Source organism: Pristiophorus japonicus, chromosome 1 (genome assembly GCF_044704955.1).
Source record: "Pristiophorus japonicus isolate sPriJap1 chromosome 1, sPriJap1.hap1, whole genome shotgun sequence".
Taxonomy (NCBI): Eukaryota; Metazoa; Chordata; class Chondrichthyes; family Pristiophoridae; genus Pristiophorus; species Pristiophorus japonicus.
The window spans coordinates 285,752,308-285,776,590 of record NC_091977.1 but is presented as its reverse complement, the minus strand read 5'-3'; positions in this window follow the sequence as shown (position 1 = coordinate 285,776,590).

The window sequence follows — 24,283 nt, the reverse complement described above, 5'->3', positions numbered from 1 at the left end:
GAAGGCCTCCCCAACCGAATCCCACGCTGCTCCTGGACCACCTGGTACTTCAGTAGAAAATTTTCAGGTCGGAGGCATCCACCCGCGGGAAGCCTCCGACCGCAATTTCTGGGCCAATGAATTTTATAAATAATTGTACAAAGTGAAAAACATGCTGTGCTTCAGTTATTTTTTGCCTCGTTTTTAAGATTATCTTTGGATCACCATTTCAGTATAAAATATATAGGGCTGGGCATTAACATTTTTGTGCTTTTACTAATTACAGTATCCAAAAAAAGAATGCTTCACTTACTTCAGCTGAGAAAATATTTCAATCTCATTAGTGCACATGACTGTTGGGAAAAATGTTCTAAAGGTGGTGTTCAGCACTTACGGTGTTGTGTAATTTCAGGTCAATTAGCACTTCCTCGGTCCTAGCAACACTTCCATCATGTAATCTAGTCAAACTTTTCATCAGGTTCTGAGTAGAATTTACAAGAAGTGTGTTGAGGAGCCAGGAGGCCTACTTCTGTTCCTATTTCTTATGTTCTTATGTCACCACATTCTAATACTGTAAAAGTATGAGCGTTGCACTTTTAAAGCATCTCATGCCACTTCTCAGAAAATATTTTGAAGTATAGTAACTGTTATGTAGATAAATACAGCATCCATTTTTATGCGAAGCAAGATCTTGCAAACAGCAACGATGAATGACCAGTTAATCTGATTGTGCTCGCTTTTTTTGAGGGAGAACTGTTGAGCAGGTCGTCAAGTGAACACCTTACTCAATTTCCATGAGATCTTTCGCAGGGAGAAGGAGCTTCAATTTAACATTTCATCCAAAGGACCACATCTCCAACTGTGCAGAACCCACTCAATATTGCACTGAAATGTCAGCCTAGATTTTATGCTCAGGTACTGGTATAGGTCTCAAACTCGCAGTCTTGGTACCCACAATTTCCTGGGGTCCTGGTCCGCTGAGGAGCTCCTCAGGCGGTGCATCATTGGGGGATGAAGGCAGATGCGGTCGTTGCACGGGTACGGGAGCGGGGTGAGCTGAGGGGGCAGAAGCAGGATCTTGGTCCTTGCTCTCATCTGTCATTTGCAGTGGTGGTGCGGAACCTAGGGGTGGAGTGCTGCGCTCAGGGACCACTGGGAGGCCTGTGCCAGCAGTGTTCCTGGCAATCACATCCAGGGCCTCCGTGTACCGTGGAATGTACTCGGTCATGGTGGCCAGCTGTCGGGATATGCACCCCAATGCTTCGATGAGCTGGTCACCAATGTCTACAGTCCTCCTGGACTACTGTAACAGCTCTCCGCTCTCAAGTGGCACTCGTGGTATAGACCTGCCGCGTCCATGAGGCCTCTGCAGGGTCGGTGCCGATGTGGGAACAAATGGGGTGCCCTGTGGTGAGGTGCTTGGGGCCGGTACCTCCAGAGTGGAGGCGGGAATGACAGGAGGAGCACTAGATGGCCTTGGGGTGGAATGGCCTCTGGAGCGTGGTGATGCAGGTTCCTCGAAGTTGGCGCTCTCATCCGTGGAGAACAGACCCAGCGGATTGACGGGCGAGAATCAGAGCTTCTCAGCACCAAATGTTGGATCATCCGGAGAGTCGGGCTCCGTGCCCCCACCTTCTGGCCTTGCCTTGGGATGCGCTGCTGGTTGAGCTGCAAAACACAAATGAGGTTATTAGAGGAGAAGGGGGTGCTCAGGTCACAAGGTGAGTCCAGCACACAACAAAAGCACCACCGCTCTCAAAATCATCGCAGACATCACATTTCATGACCATCAACACATTAGCATTGCAAAGATGTTCATTGGGCCATCATTAATTCTATGACAATTTTAGAAATCATCTATCATATATGATTGTTCGGATATGAGTGGGTGTGTCATCTATTGACTTCACATCACGCAATAGTTTAAGCTTTACTCACATGGCATCACTTCAGAATCTGCAGATGCTTTCGTGGTTGTTTCCCCCATGAGTGCGAGCACCCGCTCCTCCATGTCAGTGATGTTGCTAGTGACTGGTGACCCCCCCCCCGCCACCCGTACACCTCTGCACGGACCTCATTGTTGACAGATTCTTCTGTAAAACATGACAGGATGGCATGGCATGAGATCATTGCGTGATATCATTACTAGGTACTGTCACAGAGACTGATACAACACATAACCGACAGATATAATCGTGATTGTTATGAAAATTATCATTCTTTACCTAAAGACGTACACCGTGACTGCAGGCTTTGAGTAAAACATTCCCGGTAAAAGTGCAAGACCTCACATCAGATGATAGTCATTCATGACTGTTACAAATCATATTATATAAATACATAAGTACATGTAAATCAATGTAATACTTACTCTTGCGGATCCCACAAGGTCATTCTATCCTTTGCGGCATTGGTTGCCCTCACGAACCTCTTTGGTCGCCGACGAGACCACCTCTGTTATCTCGGCCCATATCTTCTGGTAAGCCTTTGGGGTGTGTTTCCCACGTCTTCCCTGTGTCAACTCACTCCAGCGTAACTCGACCTCCTGCAGGAGTGAGGCGTTTGCCTCATCCGAGAACCTCCTGGCTATTTTGTGCCCTCCAATGTGCTCCTCTCCCACCTCACTGCTCTCTCCAGCTTCAGTCTACACAGCATGCTATGATGCCTCCTCTGCTCTCTCCATTATAGGGCAAATTCAGGCAAATATGTGGCTGGTAACAGCTAATTTTTGTTTGCCTACTTGCTCTGAAGCTCTAAAGTCTTCCTCTTTCCTCCCAAAGCAGGCATACCACACCCAGGCATGCCTTCAGTCCCTCTGAGCTCCCTCTCTCTCTGTCTCCTCTTCTGCGCATGTCATGATGACCCTTGACCTCCTAAATTGCGGGCATTGAGCATTGCCTTGCCGTTGCTAAGGACAGCCACACTTTACGGCAGAAGGTCAGTGAGATTTAATGCTACCGCTCTTTTCATATGCCCATTTTCAAAAGTGGAAACTAGGTGCTTTGAGAATGGGCGTGAAGCTGGTGATGTAAAAACCCTTTTTTAACGGCAACGCCAGAAATAACGGCCATTTTTGGGCGATAAGCACAAAAGTGGAGGTTCTAGCCCATGATGTTTTGTGTCACCGGGCCTGATGAATTTTGAGGCCAAGGGTGAGTGAATTTGGCACACTGTAATAACATAGTAGCCCTGGAACAAAATCCATTCACTGTTTTCGCTTACACCAGCTGAGAGTGCCACACCTGGTTTACCGCTCATCTCCAGCTCCCACCTGATGGTTAAATCAAGAGCTATTTCTTTGGAGTTTCCTGTACATCAGTTTACCCATTTAATACGTTGAAATGGCCTGGTTTTAAACTTTCACTGAAGCAATTTTTCAACTCTCGTCTCAGAGCACATAAAAAAAAGCCGACGTGTGATCATTCAGCTGGCAAAGGAGGTGTCTTTAACACCCTATTTAAAGTGCAAAGAATTTATGTGTTTTCCACAAATATTCTTAGCAGCCAAGTGTTCAGTAATGACAAATGATCTAATGACAAGTCAAAACGACAAGCTTCAGTGGAGCTGTTTGTTTTTACTGAGATGAGAAAGCGTATGGAGATAATGAGATGGCCTCACAATGGTGAATGTCTGTGTAAAGATAGCTTAAGGAATATGGTGACAGAACAACATTTCAGTCAAAATAATGAATGCAATATATAGGAAAAAAAAGTTCAATTTACCCAAAACATAGTGGCCTAGAAATTGGGTACCAAAAAGGGGCAGTAACCCTCGCAAGACAGGACTTTCTGCATCCAGCACAGAAGCCCTGCCCTGCGAACTAAATTGGGGTCACCACGCCGAGAGTAAGTGGAGTGCAATGTTAAGCCCTACACTTCTTCTCGGGGCTGGATCGGGGGCACTACGCAGCCTCTTCGTGTAGTGCTGACGCGTTTCAAGGCCCCTCTACTTCCGTTAAAGGGGAGGAGTGCTGCAAGATTTGCAGGCCTTTTTATGGGCCTGCACTCAGCCACCGGGGATGCGGGGCGCCGTGGCTGCACGATCATGGCACGGACCCCGCAAAATCAGCGGACAACGGCCCCGACCGGTGAGTCGGATAAGAAAAAAAGGCACGCGTCGCAGTGCACCTCACCTCTAACTTTCGCCCCGCGAGTGGCATGTGGACTGGATCGCAACTCGCAAGGCTGGCGCTGACTTCGCCCGCGGGGCACTGCCCAATTTCCACAGCAGGGCAAAAAGGGATTGCCGTGCATGTCGATGACATCATCGCGGAGGTGTGGTGACTGGCGTACTACCAGCAGGGGCGCGGCACTACTCGACTTGCGCCTCCGCTAACTCCGCGCGGTTTCGATGAGGCGCAGAGCATTACCACCCGGAAGATGCAAGATGATGTGTAACGCCCCTAGTTGCAACATTGGCTCAAGTTTTGGCTGCCGCCTGATCTGTAGCGATCCATAGAGCGCCGTGCAGGGACCGCCAGGAAAGCCACCGGTCCGAGTTGTAATGGCTGCAGTGAAGAAAGTAATATCGACCTCAGGTAAGCAGAGAGTTGGGGTAAATGGGACCTTTTTGGGTTGGAAATCGGTGGTTAGTGGTGTGCCACAGGGATCAGTGCTGGGACCACAACTGTTTACAATATACATAGATGACCTGGAAGAGGGGACAGAGTGTAATGTAACAAAATATGCAGATGACACAAAGATTAGTGGGGAAGCGGGTTGTGTAGAGGACACAGAGAGGCTGAAAAGAGATTTAGATAGGTTAAGCGAATGGGCTAAGCTTTGGCAGATGGAATACAATGTCAGAAAGTGTGAGGTCATCCACCTTGGGGAAAAAAACAGTAAAAGGGAATATTATTTGAATGGGGAGAAATTACAACATGCTGTGGTGCAGAGGGACCTGGGGGTCCTTGTGCATGAATCCCAAAAAGTTAGTTTGCAGGTGCAGCAGGTAATCAGGAAGGCGAATTCATTGCGAGAGGGATGGAGCACAAAAGCAGGGAGGTCCTGCTGCAACTGTATAGGGTATTGGTGAGGCCGCACCTGGAGTACTGCGTGCAGTTTTGGTCACCTTACTTAAGGAAGGATATACTAGCTTTGGAGGGGGTACATAGACGATTCACTAGGCTGATTCCGGAGATGAGGGGGTTACCTTATGATGATAGATTGAGTAGACTGGGTCTTTACTCGTTGGAGTTCAGAAGGATGAGGGGTGATCTTATAGAAACATTTAAAATAATGAAAGGGATAGACAAGATAGAGGCAGAGAGGTTGTTTCCACTGGTCGGGGAGACTCGAACTAGCGGGCACAGCCTCAAAATACGGGGGAGCCAATTTAAAACCGAGTTGAGAAGGAATTTCTTCTCCCAGAGGGTTGTGAATCTGTGGAATTCTCTGCCCAAGGAAGCAATTGAGGCTAGCTCATTGAATGTATTCAAGTCACATATAGATAGATTTTTAACCAATAAGGGAATTAAGGGTTATGGGGAGCGGGTGGGTAAGTGGAGCTGAGTCCACGGCCAGATCAGCCATGATCTTGTTGAATGGCGGAGCAGGCTCGAGGGGCTAGATGGCCTACTCCTGTTCCTAATTCTTATGTTCTTATGTTCTAAGTGTGATTGTTTTTTTTTGCGATTTATGTTGTAGAGGCGTGAGTTATTTATTGGAAATGTTTTTGGTGTTTTTCTATCAGGTTTTTATTTCCCCCCCAGGCCTCTTTTAGAGTGCTCAGAGGCCGGCTGTTTAGCTCAGTATATTCAGTTGCTCTGCCGGCCTAGCACCCGAAGAGAAGTGTCACCTCCCTTAGCACTTCGCCCCACACTCAGGGCTCAGCTGATGAATTTTGCTGACTGAGGAGCAAATTGTTCCTGGACGCTAACTTTACCGTCCTGCCGCCATTACTGCCCTGAAATGCGCAGAGCCGAAAATCCAGCCCACATTGTCTGATGTTTTCCCATAATCAATGTGCTTGAATAAACCCTGCATTGAATGTAACTACAAGTATGAGGAGTGGTGGCAATGTGGAAGTGAAGGGCAGCTGTGAGGCAGACACCAGTCAAGTGGGAAGGAGTTGAAGTGAGAAGGCCAAGAGTAGGAAGGGAATTAAAGTCTGACACTGAATGGTCAGGAAGGAAGTTTAAGGTACAGAATATCAGAAAGCAAAAATAAAATGTCAAAAATTGTTATTTCCTCTTTTAAGTAGCTGATAACATAAAATTGAACTTTCAATTGTTGTTTTTCAAGACATCGATTATTGAATTCATCACAATGTTTTAACTTATTATCTTTTTGTTCTCCAATCTCCCTAACTACTTCAATATAGGAAGATCAGGAAAAAGAAAGACTTGCATTGATATAGCGCCTTTCACAATCACCAGATGTCTCCATGCACTTTACAGCCAATGAAGTACTTTTGGAGTGTAGTCACTGTTGTAATGTGGTTAATGAAGGGATATTTGACGTCCAAATTAACCCAAGGAGAATTATATTAAAAGATTCAACAAAATCTGAGGATTCAGCGTCACACAAAAGTTAGTTGAGAATAAAAAATTATTAGAAGGAAGTGGCAAAATAAGAGCAAGTTTCAACTAACCGCGAGATTTGTTTTGGATGAAAAATGAAATAGGGTGAGGTATAAAACAGGCAGCCGATCTGGTACACAACAATTTCCCGCATGGGAGTTAGATTACAATTACTTCCAACACCCAAGGCAGGCCACAGGTTTATAACATGGCAACGAAGAAAATGCTCGAGACCATTCGACAGGACATTGTCAATGGTTTTCCAATATGCAATAAAAGCAAGATGTGGCATTGTTTCAGAAGCTATTGAAAATACATTTCAATCATGCCCAAATGGTCATAGTACTTCCTTCTGCTTCGATGGAAAATAAAATCAGATGGTGTGTGAAAAGGTGAGCCGATCGTTTCTATCAGTTTCCCAAATGGCGAGTTATGTTAAAACTGCTCCCATTGTTTTTAATCACCCTATCATTCCGACTGATATTAAACATCTTTTACCAAAAACTTAGTGGTATTCCATGCACAACAAAGAAGAATATGTAAGTTTTATTTACAAATACAGTGCATCACAAATAAAGGTGGTCATGGTTGTTGGAGGACAATCATCCCCAGGACATCGCTGCAGGAGTTCCTCAGGGCAGTGTCCTAGGTCCAACTATCTTTACCTGCTTCATCAATGACTTTCCCTCCATTGTAAGGTCAGAAGTGGGGATGTTCGCTGATGACTGCACTGTGTTCAGCTTCATTCGTAACTCCTCAGATAATGAAGCAGCCCATGCCCGCATGCAGCAACACCTGGACAACTTCCAAAAGGACAAGGGCAGCAGGCGCATGGGAACACCCTCACTTCCAAGTTAAATTTTCAATATGACATCACAAACACACAGCTCGAAGATGGCTGATAATTGCAGGTTACTAGTCAGCTGACCTGAACTGTTTATTCATGGAAACAGCAATGGCTGCAATGCCACAGTAGTCCACTGGTATTGGAGCTATATATATTCAACTTCTCCCTCCTCAATGAAGAAGTAATTATAACAATCATCATACATAACAAAGGATATGGATTTATTTTGCCATATTTACAAATCAAGCTTAACCACTTGTTTTTTGTTTCGATGAGGATACCTTCGCTCTCGAACAGAACCTTCCAAACATGGTGTCGAACTTAGACTCATTCGAGGCTAATCCTAAGAAAAGTTTTCCTCCAAGGGATGCCCTTGATTTACATTGGAACACTCTACAACTTCAGACTGTTTGTCTGCCTAACTCAGACTCAGACTTAAATTCTGACTTTCTCTTGGACTTGTTTCCAGTATATTTGATGTAGGATATGCTACTGGTACTTTACTAGTATCAAAAATATCTGATGAGCCAGAAATAATCGAATCATTACAAGCCTCAACTCCTTCCATGTCTGTAAGTAAAATATGATCAATGTGAACAAACCTAACTTGTCCATGATCAAACATCTTAACCAAATATGTGTGAGGACCATATATCTTCACCACTCTTCCTGGTAACCACTTTAACCATTTATGGTGATGGTTCTTCGCTCTCACCTTCTGATTCAATTTCACACTTCTCTCTTTTACTCTATCTCTATCATGATTCTTTTTCTGTCTTAATTGTTTCTCTTCTATGGACTGCGGCAAGTTTGGTTTTAACAATGAGAATCTGGTTCATGGCTGTCATTTGAGAAATAACTCTGATAGTGTTCTACCAGTAGTTGTATGAGGAGTATTACCATATGTAATTAGAAAATTAGACAATTTGTGGTCCAATGACAACAGTCATTTCTTTTGATTTGGATCCAACATCTGTTGGATGAGGGCATGTTTTACAATGTGTACTGTACGCTTTGCTGCACCATTTGAAGCTGGGGTGGTATGGTGGAATCTTGGTATGTTTTACACCATTTTTGCTTGTGAACTGTGCAAATTCTTCTGAACAAAATTGTGGTCCATAATTGGAATCAATTTCTTCTGGGAGGCCAAATGAAGAAAATAATCTTCGCAAAATGTCGAATATTTTACTTGTTGTTATTTTCTACATTGGAAAAACCTCGATCCACTTCGAATGGCTATCAATCACAATGAACAGCTGTTGTCCTTCTAGCTCAGCAAAATCGATATGTAACCTTTGCCACACCCTGGGAGGCCATTTCCATGGCTGTAATGGTACTGATGGTAGTTTCTTGCTTACCGATTGACATGTCGTACACTGACTCACGATGTACTCTATATCTTTATCAAGACCTGGCCACCATAACTAACTGCATGCAAAACTCTTGGTCAAGCACATTTCCAGGTGCTGGTCATGAAGATCTCCTAATAATTTGTACCTGAATTTATTTGGTATAACCACTCTTGCACCCCACATGATACAATCTTTATCGACTGATAATTCATTCCTACGAATGAAGAATGAATGAATATCTTTGTCTGTTACCTGAATTAGCCAGCCATTTGCAATTTAATCATACACCTTTGAGTATGGGTCATACACGTGCAACTGGGTCATGTTTGCTTGCTCTACCAATATCTTCAGCTGTGACTGGCAGTACATCAATGTATGAAAAATAGAACACTTTTTCCCTATCGGGTGTAACTTGTAATGGGGAAGGCAATCTAGACATAGCATCAGCATTATTGTTATCAGCTGATCATCTGTATTCAATATCATATGTATATGCTGACAAAATCAAAGCTCATCTCTGCATTCAGGCTGCAGCTAATGTTGGAACTGGGGTATTTGGATGGAGGATTGCTGCCAGGGGCTTATGGTCCATAATGATAGTAAACTTACAACCATACAAGTATTTGTGAAACTTCTTGATCCCAAAAATGAATGCCAAAGCTTTCCTTTCGATTTGCACATAATTACATTCACTGGCAGTGAGAGTACGTGAAACTAAAGCAATTGGTCTCTCCTCCCCACTATGTAGTACATAAGAGATCACTAACCCAACTCTATATAGAGAGGCGTCACGTGCTAGCTTGATCTCCTTAGATACGTCATAGTGAACTAACATGGTGCTCTCAACCAATTGGCTTTTACACCCCTTGAATGCATTCTTCATACCACTTCCAATGGACCTGTTTTTTCAATAGTTCATTCAGGGGATGTAATACTGTAGCCAAATTTGGTAGGAACTTCCCATAATAGTTCAAAAGACCCAAAAATGATCGAAGTTCAGTGACATTCTTGGGAGTGTGTGAATTTCTGATTGCATCTAGCTTTCTCTTGGTTGGATGTAAACCATCTTTGTCCACTCTGTACCCTCAGTACTCCACTAAGTTTTGAAATAACTCACACTTGCGAGCAGTCACTCATACTCTGTGCTTCTCTAGCCATTTGAGGACTTCATTCAATATGTTATTATGAATTTGCCTGTTTGATGCTGAAAGTAGTATGTCATACAAATAACATACTACCCCTTTAATACCTTGCAAAATCTGGTTCATCACCCCTTGGAATATGGTCGGGGATGGAAGACACTAAAAATGCTGGCCTATTGTTATAGGCCTAGATGAGTATTTATATTCAAGCATGACTTGGATTCCTCATCTAGTTCAAGTTGTAAGTAGGCATTCGTAAGATCCAACTTTGAGAAGATCTGACCACCTGTCAGTGTTGTGAAAAAATTGTCTACATTTCGCAATATATTGGGGAGATTACCCTCTAGAACCTGGTTTACGGTTACTTTATAATCACCACACAACCTTACCTTACAATCGGACTTAGGTACAACAACAATGGGTGTAATCCAATTACATAGATCTATCTTAGAGATAATGTTCTCAGTCTCTAGTCTTTTGAGTTCTTGCTCAACTTTCTCCTTGAATGCACATGTTACGGGACGTAGCTTGCAGTAAACTGGTCCAGCGTCCTTCTGTATCCTGACACTCGCCTTGAAGCCTTGGATTGGACTGCCTGTTTCATAGAACACTTTGGATACTTCTTGATGACATCATCTTTGATGCAAATCTTATTGCAACACAAAAAATCTCACTCCAAATTAGCTTCCATGATCCCAACCAATTTCTTCCTAGTAAGGCAGGCTTGTCTCCTGCCACTACTAAGAGAGGCAAGCTCTGAAATTGATCCTTGTATTTCATTGGTACCTTCTCTCCCGAGTAGCCTCGCAGCTCTATCTTGGATTTCTTCAGGGGGAAATCACGCAATTTGTCAAGGAATAGCGATTCCGGTACTACACTCACGGATGCACCAGTGTCGATTTCCATGGGTAACTTGGTTCCTGCAACATCTACGTGGATGATGATACTTTTCGAATCGCTGTTAGTTACCCTCATGCGCCTGATGATGTGAAACTCTAAGTATCTACTCATCCTGCTGTTTTTCTTCCATGCTATGTAGTCTCTGGGGATTTCTACTTATAGCTTTCAAATTTGGTTTTCTCTTCAGTCGGCATGCCTTCGCAAGATGCCCAGTTTTCCTGCAGAAGAAACACTCTGCCTTCACATATGAACAAATTTGAGCAATGTGTTGTCCCAGGCACCGATAGCATGAATTCAATGCTCTGTTACCATTGCCAGTTGCTGAAACATTGGGGCCCAACTGCCTTTTTACTTTTAACCTGCAGGCGATTCACCTTGGTTGTCTAACGACTGGAAATGATACAAAAATTTTGGGAATATTGGTCCGCCATGTTCATTGACATAGCTGCTTGACAAGCTAAATCAAAAGTCAAGTTAGGAGTTGTCAATAAATTTCTTCTGATCGCAAGGATGTGCGCATCACCCGCGCCATGACAGGAGCTGACGACTGCTAGATGGAGCACCGCCTAATCCGATCCATCATTGACATCAACATAGCCCCAAAGCGGAGGGGGCAGCAGAAGCAGTGCCACAAAAAAGACAATTCTGGGGCACTTAAAGACCCAGCTAAGAGAGCCCTATACAGTCAGTGCCTCACAGCTAACCTGGCGTGGCTTGATGACCCTGAGATGCAGAATGCCCACAGCGTTTGGTCTGCCCTCCAGGCCTCCATAACCAGTGCCTGTGAAGAGATGCTCGGTCCCTCAACCAGGAAACACCAGGACTGGTTTGATGAGAATGATCAGGAGATCCAAGAGTTAATAGATCGCAAGCGCAGACCATTTCTGAGCCTTAAGCAGCATTACAGATGGCTCAAGGCTCAGGTCCAACAAAAAACCCTGAAGAACAGGTAGTGGATGGAGAAAGCACAGGAGATACAGCAGCTGACCGACAGCCATGATGTGCGAGGATTTTTCATTGCAGTCAAGGCCACCTACGGTCCAAACTCCCAAGATCCCACCGCACTGCTGGCCAAGAACGGGAAAACACTCATCAAGGACACCGAGGCAGTCAGAGCCTACTGGAAGGAGCACTTCGAAGATCTCCTCAATCGATACTCTGCCTATGACTCGAGTGTTCTTGACTCCATCCTGCAGCATTCTACACGTCACTACCTCAGTAAAACCTCAACATTGCATGAGGTAGAAAAAGCCATAAGACAGCTTAAGAACAACAAGGCTACGGGAGCAGATGGAATCCCTGCTGAGGAACTAAAGTATGGCGGGAGTCACTGTTGCGAACGAATACATGCGGAGAAGCACTGTTGGAGTGAATAAATGACCTCATCTCTCTCATCTGGAGGGAGGAGAGCATGCTGGGAGATTGCAGAGATGCAGTGATCATGACCATCTTCAAAAAAGGACAAGTCTGACTGCGGCAACTACAGAGGAATCTCCCTGCTGTCAGCCACTGGAAAAGTTTTCGCTTGAGTCCTCCTCAAGTGTCTTCTCCCTGTGGCCGAGGAAAAACATAGAAACATAGAAACATAGAAAATAGGTGCAGGAGTAGGCTATTTGGCCCTTCTAGCCTGCACCGCCAATCAATGAGTTCATGGCTGAACATGCAACTTCAGTACCCCATTCCTGCTTTCTCCTCCCGGAGTCACAGTGCGGATTTCATCCCGTATGGGGCACAACGGACATGATTTTTGTAGCAACAGCTGCAGGAAAAATGCAGAGAACAGCGCCACCCCTTATACATGGCCTTCTTCAACCTTACAAAGGCCTTTGACATGGTCAAACATGAGGGTCTATGGAGTGTCCTCCTCCGTTTCAGATGCCCCCAAAAGTTCTTCACCATCCTCCGCCTGCTCCATGATGACATGCAGGCTGTGATCCTTACCAACAGATCAATTACAGACCCAATCCACGTTCGGACCGGGGTCAAACTGGGCTGCGTCATCGCCCCAAACCTCTTCTCGATCTTCCTCGCTGCCATGCTCCACCTCACAGTCAACAAGCTCCTCGCTGGAGTGGAACTAAACTACAGAACCAGTGGGAACCTGTTCAACCTTCGCCGTCTCCAGGTCAGGTCCAAGACCACCCCAACCTCTGCCGTCGAGCTACAGTATGCGAACGACGCCTGCGTCTGCTCACCTACAGAGGCTGAACTCCAGGAGATAGTCGACATATTTACTGAGGCGAACGAAAGCATGGGTCTTACGCTAAACATCCGTAAGACAAAGGTCCTCCACCAGTCTGTCCTCGCCGCACAGCACTGCTCCCCAGTCATCAAGATCCATGGCGTGGCCCTGGACAACGTGGACCATTTCCCACATCTTGGGAGCCTTTTATCAACAAGAGCAGACAGTGATGCTGAGATTCAACATTGCCTCTAGTGCGTCAGTGCAGCCTTCAGCCGCCTGAGGAAAACAGTGTTCGAAGACCAGGCCCTCAAATCTGTCACCAAACTCATGGTCTACAGGGCTTTAGTAATACCCGCCCTTCTGTATGGCTCAGAGACATTGACCATGTAAGTAGACACCTCAAGTCGCTGGAGAAATACCACCAACATTGTATCCGCAAAATCCTACAAATCCCCTGGGAAGACAGATGCACCAACATTAGCGTACTCTACCAGGCCAACATCCCCAGCATTGAAGCACTGACCACACTTGATCAGCTCCGCTGGGCAGGCCACATTGTCAGCATGCCAGACACAAGACTCCCAAAGAAAGCGCTCCACTCAGAACTCCTTCGCGGCAAATGAGCCAAAGGTGGGCAGAGGAAGCATTACAATGACACCCTCAAAGCCTCCCTGATAAAGTGCAACATCCCCACCAACACCTGGGAGTCTCCAGCCAAAGTCCGCCCTTATTGGAGGATGTGCATCCGGGAGGACGCTGAGCACCTCAAGTCTCATCGCCGAGAGCATGCAGAAATCAAGCGCAGGCAGCGGAAAGAGCATGCGGCAAATCTGTCACCCTCCCTTACCCTCGACAACTATTTACCTCATCTGTGACACGGACTGTGGCTCTCGTTTCGGACTGTTCAACCACCTAAGGACTCATTTTAAGAGTGGAAGCAAGTCTTCCTCGATTCCGAGGGACTGCCTATGATGATGTATGATGAATTTTTCATCCCACAAACAAAGCGGTCACGCAATGTTCGGTCCTGAAATTTTCCAAAATTACAGTGAATAGATAGCTTTTTTAATGCTACAATGTACTCACTGATATTTTCATTGGTTAACTGATCTCGTATTCTGAAACGATAACTTTCAGCAATTTTCAGGGGCTCAGGATTGTAGTGCTGTTCCTGCTTAAGTGATGTGTCCTTTGGCTTGACAGGCACAAGCAAATTTTTCAGGGTTTCATACACCTCGGGCCCTGCTTCAGTTAAGAAAAAAGCCCATTTTCTTTCCAACATCACCCGGTTATGTTTTTCATCATTGGGGACTTCAATTATACTGTTCGCGGTGAAAAACATTTCTTGCCACTCCACATATGCTCTAAAACTTTCACGGTTGCATTGAAACTCCCCCAAGCGCCCTATTATTTCCATAGGCACGGCCATCTGGACTTTGCCAGTTCAGCCATGTGTGCTTGTAATTTACCTTGGATTTTTAGCTGTTAATCAAAACAGAGAAGCTCTCAACGTCTCTCTGTCAAATGGTTGAATCATCAACCAACAAATATTTCAGCTTTGTTATCCGATTATCCCATTCTCTTTACCAAATGTTATATTTTAAGTACAACATCACAAACACACAGCTCTAAGATGGCTGATAACTTCAGGGGCCTAATCAGCTGACCTGACCTGTTTATTCTTGTAAACAGCAATGGCTGCAGTGTCATAGAAGTCCAGTGGGTGTAGCTATATATATATTACACCCTCCAAGTCACCTACCACCCTGAGTCAAAATCCTGGAACATCCTCCCGAACAGCACTGTGTGAATATCTTCACCATATGAACTGCAGTGGTTCATGAAGTTGGCTCACCATCACCCTCTCAAGGGCAATTAGGGATGGGCAATAAATGCTGGTCTTGCTAGCGATGCCCACATCCTATGAACAAATTTTTAAAGTTTTTTTTAATCCACAGGCAGTGCTGTGCGTGTCCTAGCATATGACAGGTGACATAACTCAGTGATTTATTGCCTGCTGAAAAGCAGACTTCTCATACACTGCTCCTCTGTCACATTGTGAAACACCCACATGCTGTATTGCCTCCTTGGCCCTTGTTTCCTTGATCTTTTCTTTGAGGCCCCACAGGTCTGTGCTGCTGTGCTTGCTGTCGCTGTTGTGGTAGCCTCAGTGGTACCTTCCTAATGACATCACAACACACAGACTTTACAAGATGGTTCTTAACACAGGAATTTGTCAGGTAACCTGACCTTTTTACTATTGTAAACAGCAATGGCTGCATTACCACAGTAGTCCACTGGGTGGAGCAGTAGTCAACTAGATGGGGCAGTCGCCCACTCAGTGGAACACTATTACAATAATCCCAGTGACATTCCCATTGTTTCCAGTATTCATGTAGCCAATGAAGTAAAGCAACGCAGCCGCGGCCAAACGTCAGCTCTCCAACTGCTCTGTAGCATCAAAACTCAGCCAAAGAAGACCAAACTGGCATCATAATGGCGAAATATTTCAATTAGGTCAGCATTTATTTCAGGGGGCTGCTAGGAATGTCTAAGGAGTGCCTTATCAAATATGGCGGCCTTCGCTTTCTCTGCGCACTTGTGGTGCGGAACATTTCACTGTGAAATCGGAAAGTGGAACTCCAATTTACACCCAAAAACTTGATGATACGCAAATGAATTTGTAGCCCCATGGCACATGATGAATTTACTCCTTTTCTATCTATTAAATGTCGATCCTTTCGTATCAATGCTATGTGACAACTTCCTTATGTTTCACAGCTTTCACATGAAATTTATTACACTCGCCAGAGAAGGTGGTCATCATCATCATAGACAGTCACTCGGAATCGAGGAAGACTTGCTTCCACTCCTGAAGTGAGTTCTTTAGTGGCTGAACAATCTATTACGAGAGTCACAGACTCTGTCACAGGTGGAACAGATAGTCATTGAGGGAAAGGGTGGGTGGGACTGGTTTGCCGCACGCTCTTTCCGCTGCCTGCGCTTGATTTCTGCATGCTCTCGGTGTTGAGAGGTGCTTAGCGCCCTCCCGGATCCACATTCTCCACTTAGGGCGGTCTTTGGCCAGGGACTCCCAGGTGTCAGTGGAGATGTTACACTTTATCAGGGAGGCTTTGAGGGTGTCCGTGTAACGTTTCCGCTGCCCACCTTTGGCTCATTTGCCGTGAAAGAGCCCCACGTATAGCATTTGTTTTGGGAGTCTCGTGTCTGGCATGTGAACTATGTGGTCTCTTTGCTGAATCAACACTCTGCTGTCCTGGTTGTAAACACCAACACCTTTCACTCAGAACATTCTTTCCTTTCTGATAACTATTCAGCTTCGGGAGTCTGTCAATTTACCAGTCTACAGACGCCTCTAATACAACTAATCTCAGCATTTCTCACAAAGGTTTTTGCTCAAATATCTGAGACATTGATTAGCTATTTCAAAATATTCATTTTTAAAATTACTTAATTATGTTTCTCAAATAAAAAGTTACATTTTCATACAGTTACAATAATATATTAAAAAAGGCGTAGCATTGGCAGCATTACACTAGCAATCTTCATCAAATTCGGCTGTTACTCTAATTAACTGTTTTCCATTATGGTTTAATAGCTTCATCCTAATTTATTATCCAACATTAGCAAAGAGAAACTCCATACGATTAGCTGAACTGAATCTGGGACTAGCACTTGAAAGGGTTAACATAATTATTCACTTCCCAAAGAGATTTGAATTATACAACAGTTTTAGCATGCACAATTTTGAAATCTTCAGAAACAATGATAAACAGGTTTTTAACAGCTCATATCTGTCAGGGACAGAACCCTTTAATATTGCTTCCAATGTAGATTCTTCATAAAGACGCAGTGTGTAACTGTCAATGATGTTTATTACTCAAATGAATGTTTCAATATCAACCTTCAAGATACTCTCTGCACATCCCTCTGGTACTTAAAACTGGCATTTTTATTTCAAATTAACCTCAGGGCATGAAAGTTATGAAAACTGATAAACTCTAATGCTGTCGCTGTAAGTAGTTTTTGAATGTAGAAAGTGATCATTAACCGAAACAGGAAACAGATTCTAGCAGTCGTCTTGGTAATAACTGTCAAAACAGTTATTTCATTGCTTTCGCTAAGATTTTAATGCACAATGCCAGTATGGTGGAGCAAAGTTCTGGCATGCTTTAAATCAGAATCTCTATTACATCTTTTTCATAAGTGAATTTAAAATAAAACTCTGTTAGCTGCTTTCCGAATTTGGGCAAGAAATTACGTTGCGCTCCACTTGAGGTGATAACTTTTGAAAAGTGAGAGAAGTTTCGCCAGTCAATAATCCTTTTTTCATCCGGGAACTTCAGCTTTAGCACTCCAAGAAGGAAGTGGAGGACTAAATTAAGTGCTATAGCTTCTCTTAAGACACTAAAGTGTGTGAGAGGGGTGGGGCGGTAGCGGAAGAGCGCTGAAGGATGTGCAGTGCAGTGCTGCTGGTATCAGAGGCTCCTTTCCTCACTTAAAGGGAAGGGCCAATGATGGATTGCAACATTCTTCATCTTAGTTCTATAGATAAAAGATATAGATATAGGGCTCGAATTTGCCCTCTGCCTGAAATGGTGTGGTCGCATCAGTGTTGGCCGTCCCCTACAACTGATATGATTGCGTTGTAGTGGTAATAAGATTGAACTAGATTTATGAAAGGGAAATCATGCTTGATAAATCTTCTAGAATTTTTGGAGAATGTAACTAGTAGAGCGGACAAGGGGGAACCAGTGAATGTGGTGTATTTAGACTTTCAAAAGGCTTTTGTCAAGGTCCCACACAAGAGAAACGTGTCCAAAATTAAAGCACGTGGTACATTTGGGGGTAATGTACTGACGTGGATAGAGAACTGGTTAGCAGACAGGAAGCAAAGAGTAGGAATAAACAGGTCCTTTTCAGAATGGCAGGCAGTGACTAGTTGGGTACCACAAGGTTCAGTGCTGGGACCCCAACTATTTACAATGTACATTAATGATTTAAACAAAGGAATTGAATGTAATATCTCCGAGTTTGCAGATGCCACTAAGCTGGGTGGCAGTGTGAGCTGTGAGGAGGATGCTAAGAGGCTGCAGGGTAAATTGAACAGGTTAGGTGAGTGGGCAAATACATAGCAGATGCAGTATAATTAGGTAAATGTGAGGTTATCCAATTTGGTGGTAAAAACAGGAAGGCGGATTATTATCTGAATGGTGACAGATTAGTTAAAGGGGAGGTGCAATGAGTCCTTGGTGTCATGGTACATCAGTCATTGAAAATTGACATGCAGGTACAGCAGGCGGTAAAGAAAGCAAATGGCATGTTGGCCTTCATAGCTAGGAGATTTGAGTATAGGAGCAGCGAGGTCTTACTACAGTTCTACAGGGCCTTGGTGAGGCCACACCTTGTATATTGTGTACAGTTTTGGTCTCCTAATCTGAGGAAGGACATTCTTGCTATTGCCAGACTGATTCCTGGGATGACAAGACTGACATATGAAGAAAGACTGGATCGTCTAGGCTTACATTCAATGGAATTTAGAAGAATGAGAAGGGATCTCATAGAACCTTATAAAATTCTGACAGGTTAGATGCAGGAAGAATGCTCCCGATGTTGGGGAAGTCCAGAACCAGGGGTCTGAGTCTAAGGATAAGACCATTTAAGACCGAGATGAGGAGAAACTTCGTTACTCAGCGCACTGTGAGCATGTGGAATTGTCGATCACAGAAAGCTGTTGAGGCAAATTCATTAGATATATTCAAAAGGGAGTTAGATGTGGCCCTTACAGCTAACCGGATCAAGGAGTATGGAGAGAAAGCAGGAATGGGGTAATGAAGTGCATGGTCAGCCATGATCATATTGAATGGTGGTGCAGGCTTGAATGGCCGAATGGCCTACTCCTGCACCTATTTTGTATGAAATCGCCCATTTTTTTTCTCATAAAGGGAGTGAAGTCTTAATTCCCAGTGATAATGGCTGTCTTCAGTGGTGTGATGCTTGCATTGAAAAATTCCCCTCTGGTCAAGTTGATACAAAACCATCATACTTACGATGCAGCCTTCTTAAAGTGCAGGTTTCAAAGCTGTGTCTTTAGTTCGTCTTGACATTTTTTGCAAAGGATCATCGCTGCTCTGGAAGCTCAGAATGTTCTCATGCATTCTGCGCAACAGGACACGGAGACTCTGACTGCTTTCGTCTTTGATGGCTTCCAGACTGTGGCTGCTGTCATGCAGTGTCAGCTGGAGGCTAAGCGACATCTGACTGCTGCCATTGCAGCTGTGTCCACCACGGTCCAATGGGGGCCTAAGGGTTGCACCACAGCCCACCGACCTGTAGTCCAGCAGCTTGGTGTGGGAGATGGGGACCTGACAGGGAAGTGTTTAAGACTCCTCGGAGCAGGATATTGATGTTGCCTCAGCAGCCCTGAGCCGATAGATGCCACTGTGCAATTGCTGCCCAGCATGACTTCCCCTCAAGCACTTCCAACTGAAGGCGCACAGCAGGATGCAGCCTATTCTTCAGCTGGCCCTTCCAGGGCCAGAGCTGGTTGGGGGCATTCGAGAAGGACATCTGCAACTTCCTCTACACAAAATCATGAGGTAGGCAAAGGGGAGACACTGTGGCATATTGTAAGGATAGGTCGGTGAAAGAGGGGTAAGAAGGAGTTGGACAAGAGTGATAATGGATAATGTAAATGTTTTTGAGACCCATTGTTTGGGTTGTAATAAATCTTTATTTAGTGTTTGGAATTTGTGAACCGGTCTCTCATGACAGTGTGCGGGAATGATGTGTGAGAGGGCTCACAGGTTGGGCCATGGAAATAGTCAGCTGCAGGCTGGTGCTGCCCAGCATCTGGCTCTGCTGCAAGTTGCCCACCCGTTATCTGCTGGAGTGGGTCGGCGAACCTGACTCTCCTCCTTGAGGCTTTCCATTATGCTCCACTGGTCCTTGCCAGCTGCCTCTGCATCGCCTGCCCCCGGCGCCGTCTTCTCCTCCATGCCTCGGCAGCACGCACAGTGCACAGGAGACATTGGCCTTCAAGCACTGCCCCCATCTCAAGACCCTTCACAAGCACAGCCTCCTCGAAGTGGCCTCCCCGCTCTTCAGGTGGAAGGCACCTCCAGCACTGGCAAAGCAGTGCACACTGAAGCCTTGCACTGCTATGTAAAAAACACAACAATGTCGGCGACAATAAATCTAACTAAATCACCGACTTAAACAATGCAACAAAATCACCGAAAATAAATCTAACTAAAGCACCGACTTAAACAATGCAACAAAATCACCGAAAATAAATCTAACTAAAGCACCGACTTAAACAATGCAACAAAATCACTGAAAATAAATCTAACTAAATCACCGACTTAAACAATGCAACAAAATCACCGAAAATAAATCTAACTAAAGCACCAACCCTTTAATCCACTCCGGCGATCTCAATCACCAACGATGCACTACCTCATGAGTCCAACTCTTGGCACCGCTGAGCAGCCGGAGGACTTTTAAAAGGGAATTGTGCTTCTGGTCCGGGACCTCGGCGATGCGAAGCGTGATGGTGCACTAAAGAGTGCTGTCAATCACAGCTGTGGAAGTGAAGGTGAGGAGGTGCGTACTGCAGACCGCTGCAAGAACTCCTCAGGGGAATACGGATATTGGCGGCCATTTGACGGGAGCTCACCGGCCACTGGACTCCGCAGCGTGGCTGCTGGGTTGAGTTGCAAACAGGCCTTTTTAAGAGGGGCAATTTTGGCCCCTTAGGATATAGACAGGCTAAGCGAGTGGGCAAGAACATGCAAATGGAATTCTGGGCCCAAATTTCGGCCTCAGTTGCTCCTGATATTTTGGAGCAACTGGTGTAGAACGGAGTATCTTAGAAATTCAAATTCTCGGCATTTAATTTGCTCCAGTTCGAGTCAGTTGGAACAGAATTTTTTTTCAAAAGGGGGCGTGTCCGGCCACTTACGCCTGTTTTCAAAGTTTTGGCAGTGAAATCTTACTCCAAACTAACTTAGAATGGATTAAGTGAAGATTTTTGTACTCTCAAAAAAACCTTGTCTACACTTCAGAAAATCAGGCGTAGGTTACAAATCAGGCGTAGAGAATGGGGGTTGGTGGGGGTTTAAAGGGAAGTTTACAAACATTAAACACTTCAGTTTTACAAATAAAGAGTCATCATCAATAATAAATGATAAAAACATCAATAAATCAACCAATAAATCAATCAAAAAAAATTAATAAGAAATAATTTTTTAAAAAAATCAATAAATAAAACATTTTCTACTTGCCGACTGCAGCACCGGGAGCCCTCCAACAGCGTGCTGGGATTTCCCCCCCCCCCGCCCAGTGTTTCTCTGCCAGTGTCTCTATCTCTCTGTCTGTCTGTCTGTGGATGTCTCTCACTCTCTGTCTGTCAGTATCTGTGTTTCTGGCAGCGAGGGGAGGGGGAGGAGGGGGGTAGAGGGAGAGAGGGGGGCAGGGGAGAGGAGGGAGGGAGGCAGAGGGGGAGGGATGGTGGAGAAGGGGGAGGGAAGGGGGGGAGATAAGGGGGTGGGAGGAGAAGGGGAAGGGGGGAAGGAGAAGGGGAAGGGGGAGTAGGAGAAGGGGAAAGAGAAGGGGGGAGAAGTGGAAGGAGGGGGGGAGAAGGGGAAGGAGAGGAGGGAAAGGAAAGGAGAAAGGGGGGAAGGGGAAGGGAGGAAGGAGAAGGGGGGAAGGAGAAGGGGCGGGAAAGGAGAAGGGGGGAAAGGAGAAGGTGGTGAAAGGAGATGGGGGGAAAGGAGAAGGGGGGGAAAGGAGAAGGGGGGAAAGGAGAAGGGGGGGGAAGGAGAAGGGGGAGGGAGGTTGAACGGGCCGGGGCCCGACTGGGCCTCGGGCAGGGCCCGTTCCCCGCACCAGATTTATAGGTAGGTGGCGTTGGGTCGGGTCCGGGGTCGGGAGCGCGGGGAGGGTCGGGGAGGGGGAGGAGGGAGGTCGGGTTGGTTCAGGTAGGCGGGGGGCGCGGGGAGGGAGGGAGCGCGGGTCGAGTCGGGTCATGTCAGGGGCGGGGGGAGGGAGGTCAGGTTGGGTCGGGTCATGTCCGGGTGGGTGGGGGGGTGGGCGGGTCGGGAGCGTGGGTCGGGTCGGGGGGGTGGTGGGAGGGAGGTCAGTTCGTTTCGGGTCGGGGAGGGAGGGAGAGGGAGGTCAGGTCGGGTGTGGGGGGGAGCGCAGGTCGGGTCCAGTCCGGAGGGTCGGGTCGGGTCCGGTCCGGGGGCGGGGGGTGGGGGGAGGGGGGGAAGTGGGAGTGGGAGTCGAGCCGGGTCAGGAGGAAGCAGGAGCTGGGTGTGGAAGGCAGCCTTATGCACGCAGCCCCAGTGAGACCATTCGGCCAGGGCTAGGGTCTGCGTGCTTCGGGCCCCTCCCACACAGTTTTGGGTGCCTGGAGCTACTGCACATGCGCGCCCACTGTAGTGCGCATATGCAGAGGTCCCGGCACTGTTTTCAGCACAGGGACCTAGCTCCGCCCCCCACAGCTCGTGCTGTGCCGTGCCCGGCTCCAGAGGACCTGCAGGGAGCCGGAGAATCTGTAAGTTTTTTTTAGGCGCACTTTGTGGCATGAAAAACGGGCGTCCAGGTCGGGGCTGCGCCGTTCTAGGCACGGCCCGAAACTTGGGCCCATAATGTGGAGAAATGTGAAGTTATTCGCTTTGATAGGAAAAATAAAAAAATTATATTTTTTAAATGGTGAGAGATTGGGAAATGTTGGTGTTCAGAGGAACCTGGGTGTCCTTTTACACAAATCACTGAAAGTTAACATGCAGGTATAGCAAAGCAATTAAGAAAGCAAATGGTATGTTGGCATTTATTACAAGAAGATTTGAGTACAAGAATAAAGACATCTTACTGCAAATAAATAGGACCCTGATGAGACTGCACCTGGAGTATTGTGTACAGTTTTGGGCTCCTTACTGAAGGAAAGATATACTTGCCATAGAGTGAGAACAACAAAGGTTCACCAGACTGATTCCTGGGATGGGGGGATTGTCCTATGAAGAGAGATTGAGTAGACTAGACCTATATGTTCTCGAGTTTAAAAGAATGAGAGGTGATCTCATTGAAACATGCAAAATTCTTACAGGGCTTGACAGGGTAGATGCAGAGAGAGTGTTTACCTTTGCTGGGGAGTCTGGAACCAGAGGTCACAGTGTCAGTATAAGGGGTCAGCCATTTAGGACTTACATGAGGAGAATTTTCTTCACTTGGAGGGTGGTGAATCTTTGGAATTCTCTACCTCAGAGGGCTTTGGAGGCTCAGTCATTGAGGATATTCAAGACAGAGATCAATAGATTTATGGATATTAATGGAATCAATGGATATGGCAGGAAAGTAGAGTTGAGGGAGACAATCAGCCATGATCTCATTGAATGGCGGAGCAGGCTCGAGGTGCCAAATGGCCGACTCCTACTCCTAATTCTTATACTCTTATGTTCTTATTTCTGTGTGGCCAGTGTAAGGGGTGGTCTGAGGGGTCAGGTTCACATCTGACATTGAGTGGTTCGAATTGCTCCCACTCCCTGGGTTCTTGACTTTGGATTTATTTGGGGATGTGACTAAGTGCAAAAGACAACTGGTTTTGGTGCAAAGAACTTCGATTTTATTATGGACAAGAAAAGTACAATGTCAAGTTTATAATGACTAGAATAAAGAACACTTCATCACACATTCAAAAGGGGTTACAGAAAATGGTCCACCTCCCACCTCCCAATGCTTAACTCTGATTTGGTTAAACCCCAAGGCAAACAGGGATCATGATCACCAATCCTTTTTTATCAGTTGGCGGTGGTTTGCGATTTCGGGGTTCGCAGGACTCTGTAGGTTCTGCTTGCCGTACCCCGAACATCGTAGAAGATTTCTTACTGCGTAGCTTTAAATTGAATGGTGTCCGCTGATATGGTAGGACACGTATTGGGCTTATGGGGTGAGTACCCACTTTCTTCTGACAGCAGTAGGTTTTAAAGCCTCTTTAGGTAATATTTCACCTGTTGGTAGCTAGGACTAGATTGTAGAGTGGAAACTTTCGAATCTTCGGTTTCTTCTTGAGGAGTTTTGGTTTTGGAATTGGGCGATCGCGGTGCTTTCGATGTTATCACGTTGGCTGTGGTCAGTTGCTGCCGCGATGGCGATGTCCGAAGTTACTGGGAACCGCTTTCTCTGCCGTGATGTTGTTCTTCCTTCTTCTTCGATAGCAGGACAGTGTGGCCCAGGAGTGTCGTCGAGGTTGGGAGATGTTGGTGCTCAGAAGAGCTGCATAAACTGTTGCGGTCTCTCTCCGTCCTTCCCCTCTTCGAATAAATGAATGCCTGC